We start from the raw sequence: 5,661 nt of genomic DNA, 5'->3' as shown, positions 1-5,661 counted from the left end.
CAGGAGAATCACTTGAACCTGGGCAGCAGAGGTTTCAGTGAGCTGAGATTCTGAGGTCGCACCACTGCACTCCAGCCTGGGTAACAGTGTGAGACTCCATCTCACAAAAAAAAAAAAAAAGAAAATGTGCTCAATATCATGTACATTTTGGAATGTAAATGTGCAACCACTATGAAGAAGAGTTTGGCGATTCCTCAATAAACTAAAACTTGAGGTACCATATGATCCAACATGCCAACTGCTGGATATATACCCTCCAAAAATGAAATATATACATTGAGGCTGGGCGCGGTGGCTCAAGCCTGTAATCCCAGCACTTTGGGAGGCCGAGGTGGGTGGATCACGAGGTCGAGAGATCGAGACCATCCTGGTCAACATGGTGAAACCCCGTCTCTACTAAAAATACAAAAAATTAGCTGGGCATGGTGGCACATGCCTGTAATCCCAGCTACTGAGGAGGCTGAGGCACGAGAATTGCCTGAACCCGGAGGCAGAGGTTGCGGTGAGCCGAGATCACGCCATTGCACTCCAGCCTGGGTAACAAGAGCGAAACTCCGTCTCAAAAAAAAAAAAAAAAAGAAAAAGAAATATATACATTGAAGAGACATCTGCACTCTTATGTTTGTTGCACTTTATGAAATAGGTAAGATTTGGAAGAAACCTAAGTGTCCATTAGTAGATGAATGGATAAAGAAAATGTGATACATATACACAATGGAGTACTATGTGACCACAAAAAAAATGAGATCCTGTCCTTTGCAACAGCATGGATGAAACTGAACATTATTATGTTAAGTGAAATAAGCCAGGCACATAAAGACAAACATCACATGTTCTTACTTATTTGTGGGGTCTAAAAGTTAAAGAAATGATCTCATGGACATAGAGAGTAGAATAATGGTTACTAGAGGCTGGAAAGTGTAGTGTGGGGCTAGCAGGGTGGTGAGAATTGTTAGTGAGTACCAAAAAATAAAAATAAAATTAATGATCTTTCTGCCCAGGTAGGTCCAGCAGTGTTGGCCACACACATCCCACTAGTGGTTGGGGCCACTGGCATTGGTTCAGTATCACCCCCAGCTTTGGCCATGGCCATGGGTGAGATTTGGCACCCAGAGCCTCCAGGGGCCTCAACTCACTGTGCACTGCCCCATGTGCAACAGTGAAACCCAGGCCCTGATGGACACTGTGGCCTCCACCCCAGTGTGACCACTCACATGATCTAGCCCTTGGGTCTAGCCTCTCACCCCTAACCATTTCTTCTCTCTGCAGAAATCTGGTCCTTCCACAACTGAGCCCGACACTGTCAGGTCTGTGGGAAGGGGGATACCCAGCTGGCTCTGTTTTTCAAATAAAACTGTTTGTCTAAAAAAAAAAAAAAAAATTAGATAAAACTGACTATTTGATAACACAACAGGGTGACTATAGTCAATAACAAGTTAATCGTATGTTTAAAATAACTTAATGAATATAATTGGATTGTTTATATCTCAAAAGGGAAGTGCTTGAGAAAATGAATGCCCCATTCTTCATGCTGTGCTTATTTTACATTTAATGCTTGTGTGAAAACATCTAATGTACCTCATAGATATATATGTATTCCTACTATGTCCCCACACAAATTAAAAAATAAAACAAGAAGCATAAACCAGAAAAATTATAAGCCCTCCAACAATCTAAACAGACCCCTCTTCTTGGTTGAAGGCATTCCAAAGTTAACCTGATAAACTAGTTTTAGTCGTAATGGGAAGTGAGGGAGGTGTGTAAGACATGCCTTACAGCTGACCAGCATTCACATCAACATAGAGACCTTAAGACTGATAGAACAGACTCTTTAAGTCTAATAAAAACCATTTAAAATCTATTGTCTCTGAAGTACGCTGCCTGGAGGCTTCACCTACATGATAAAGCCTTGTTCTCTATAACTCCTTATTGTAATGCAGACATTTCTTTCTGTTAATTCCAGGTCTTTAGATAATAACTCTTTCAACCAATTGCCAATCAGACAATCTTTTAATCCACCTATCACCTGAAAGCCCAGAACTCCAGTTGTCTTACCTTTCCAGACAAAACCAATGTACATTTTACATGTATTGATTAATGTTTTATGTCTCCCTAAAATGTATAAAACCAGTTGTAGCCCAACCACCTTGGGTACATGTCATCAGGACCTCCTGAGGCTGTGTCATGGGCATGTTCTTAACTTTGGCAAAATAAACTTCTAAATCGATGGAGTCTTCTCTCAGATACTCTTTGTTTTACAAATTGGTAAACATGAAGGAACTCTGAGTAGAGGTTCTCCTGATCTTTGTCAAATCTAACCATGCTCGGTAACAGTTTGAGATGTTGTTATTGCTCAAACCAATAGAACAATTTACTGGCCTTGGAGGCCCCTTAAAGAGAATCTCTGATCTCCCAAAAGTTTAGTAAAATCTGAGGTTTATAGTGTTGTATGACTCCTTTTCTGGAGTTGTACTTGTTTCCAACAAAGAAGGTGAATTTTCCTGATTCTGTAACAATGGAAAGCAGGCAAATCCCTCTGGAGTTTCAGCTCACCTCCAAGAGGGAAGACGAGTCTGAGTTTTTTTCTGCTTCTAAAATAGTAGAGAGCAGTCTTGTGCATGGGCCCCATTCCTAGATAAGTAGTTTAGGGTTTCTTGTTGTTGTTGTTGGTGGTGGTTTTTTGTTTTTGTCTTGAAAGTTCTCTTAATGATTAAAAGTTAAAACTGACATCCAGCTGGTTTTAACTTCTTACCATTAGAGTACTCAGTTATCACATTGTTTCTTTTGGTTATTCTCTCATTGAATATGACCAACTCTACCCAACTTGGTCAAATCAGAACGAGAATTCCAAATTGTGGGTAGCAAGCCTTCTGAATTGGGTAAAATTTCTCACAGCTGTAGGAAAAAAAACCAAAATCAAAAAACATGTACTTGGTTTCTCTGTTCACTTCCTTTCTTGAAAAGATAAAATGTTATTTCAATTACTTTTCTTTCGCCCTATTCCCCTTCCAATTTTTCCATCTTCTGTACAAACTCAAAAATCTAGAGTGGGCTTCTAATGACTCAGACACCTTAAAGAACTAAGAATAAAGGTGCCATTTATGCCACTTTTGTGGTGTTTAGCTTTCTTTGTGGAATTGCAAAAGTCATGAGCACATTTTTAAGGCTTAAGCTCTGCTTTGTTGTATTGCATTAACTGATCTCTTTGGGTTTTGGGGATACCAGAAATTATCTTGTTCTGAAAGAGAATTTGACTTTGGCATGTGTAATGGCAGGTGAGAGCTACAAATTTAGGGGATGAGTGAGGATAGTTTTCAGGAAGCATTCTGGGCCGAGTTTTTTTCTCCTGGGAAGTTGTTTAGCATTCTATTTCTAGTTTAAAGGTGCATTCTAAAGGATTTTCTCCATTGGCTTTTTCTAAAGACAAAGAGAGTCATCCCCGCTTTTGGTTTCTAGTTCAGAGGTGCATTTCAAAGGATCTTCTCCATTGTTTTTTCCTCCCGAAATTAAGGTCAGTTGCTTTGTCCGCACATTTGCATGAGGAACTGAACTGTAATGTGCATAGACAAATGAGAGGCTGAGCTTTTTGGCTCCAAAGAGAAAGGGCATTTAGCTCCTCCCAGCCAAATGGCACTCCTGGGTGACTGGGGGCTTAGTGGGAGTATCTGAGAGTTGACCCACCTGATGACATGAAGTGGCCCTACAAGGAACCAACAAAATTGGTTTAAAAAGGCCTTGTCCAGCATACAAGAGCTGATGACTAGCCATTTTTAGCCCTCTTGGAGGTGGTAGACCTCTGGTGAGAGAAACTGAGACATGTAAGAGGGCAGAAATGACTCAGTGGTGAAACACTATGTAGCCCCATTCACAATCAGCACACATTAATACACACACACACACACACACACAAAAAAAAAAAAAAAAAAAAAAAACTCTAGACCACAGCTGAGGTCCTCCTTTTGAGAAAAAGAGGCGAAAAGCAATCTAAGAATGAAGAAAGAGGCTGGGCGTGGTGGCTCACACTTGTAATACCAGCACTTTAGGAGGCTGAGGCAGGAAGATCACTTGAGGTCAGGAGTTCAAGACTTGCCTCGCCAACATAGTGAAACCACATCTCTACTAAATATACAAAAATCAGCCAGGTGTGGTGGTGCATGCCTGTAGTCCCAGCAACTTGGGAGGCTGAGGCAGGAGAACCACTTGAACACAAGAGCCGGAGGTTGCAGTGAGCCAAAATCATGCCACTGCACTCCAGCCTGGGTGACAGAGCAAGACTCCATCTCAAAATAAATGCATAAATACATAAAAATAAAGAAAGAGAAGGAGAATGATCCTCTTTTTGTAACTTATTGGTTTTATGGTGCCTCTACTTGCAAATATGTGGGTAAAATGGAAAAGTTTGAGGGCATTCCAGGTTTTCTAGCACTCCAGCTGGTTACATATTATGGTCTGCTATACACATTTTAAACTGATGAGCAAATTACATCCAGGAAAAATTCAGAGCCTAAAGGTCAACCTGCAGCTATACAGTTACTAAGTTGTCTATTCCTCTATTTTTTTTTCTGCCTGCATTAAATCTGCTGTTACTTTTCTACTGAGGTAAAAACCACTGTTTGGATCCAACTGTTTTCTTTTTGTTTATTTTTAGTTTTTTGTAAACCAATGAGTTTGCATAATATATGGTTGCTAGAGTCCTGAAGTAAAAACTATGAGATCTTTGTATGAGTGTGTATGTGTGTGTTTATATATACATGCACGTATTTTGTTAGGTGTTGCGGCCACAAAGTACCAAATTAAAGTTAAGGAGTATTCCTAAATTAACTAAGCAGTAATTCCAAATGTTTTTCAAGTTCATGTGACTTAAGTAAAATCATCTATAAATAAGCCAAATATAATATTATTGGTAAAGTAATATTAGAAATGTCTTAAGAACTGTCAACATTTTTGTTTGCATTTATTGATCAAGCAGTTTCATACTTATAATGGCAAAATACTATAAAGTATCAAAATTTGGCATAAGAGTTATAAAACCATAAGCATAGCCACTAAGAGAATGATCTTTGCTTGTGTAATTTTTGATAAGTAAGACAATTAATACTGTTGGTCTAATGAAAAGAGCTAACTTCTGAATTATTGGTAAAATACCCATATATTCAACCTCAAGTTTCTTGCATAGGCAAAAACCTACAATGTATAGGCTATAAAAATATGTAACAGAGAAATAACTTTAAATAATGACTATTAGTGTTTTAATAAATAATCCAGGTAAACCATTAAAAATAAATAAATTTGTCAAGGATATGTAATGGAATAAATGCTCATAAATAAACTTGTAATATAATTTATGTTAAATAATAGATATTTACTAAATGTCTGAATAATTTCCAAATTATAAATTTATAGAAAAACATTTTTTAAAAGAATGTGTTCCTGTTAAAAGGTAAATAATCTTTGTCTAATTCAAAAATTATTTAATGGTTATATACAAAACACAGTGAAAAGAACCAGGAAGTAAGAGAGGTTTAAAGAAGGTTATAGGCCAGGTGTGGTAGCTGCCACCTGTAATCTCGGCACTTTGGGAGGTCAAAGCAGGCAGATCGTGAAGTCAGGAGTTTGAGACCAGTATGGCAACCTAGTGAAACCCTGTCTTTACTAAAGATA

At 38.4% G+C, this 5,661-nt stretch overlaps 1 non-coding gene across 1 annotated transcript; it reads left to right on the top strand.

Moving 5' to 3' along the window:
• Positions 1–1,055: 1,055 nt before the first annotated feature.
• Positions 1,056–1,182, top strand: LOC120366714 (small nucleolar RNA ACA64). Its single transcript, XR_005581289.1, has one exon. It is a non-coding gene; the product is annotated as a small nucleolar RNA ACA64 (small nucleolar RNA).
• Positions 1,183–5,661: the final 4,479 nt, after the last annotated feature.

The sequence above is a fragment of the Saimiri boliviensis genome, chromosome X (genome assembly GCF_048565385.1).
Source record: "Saimiri boliviensis isolate mSaiBol1 chromosome X, mSaiBol1.pri, whole genome shotgun sequence".
NCBI lineage: Eukaryota > Metazoa > Chordata > Mammalia > Primates > Cebidae > Saimiri > Saimiri boliviensis.
Note: the sequence above shows the minus strand (reverse complement) of the source record. Positions and strands in the feature narration are given on the sequence as shown.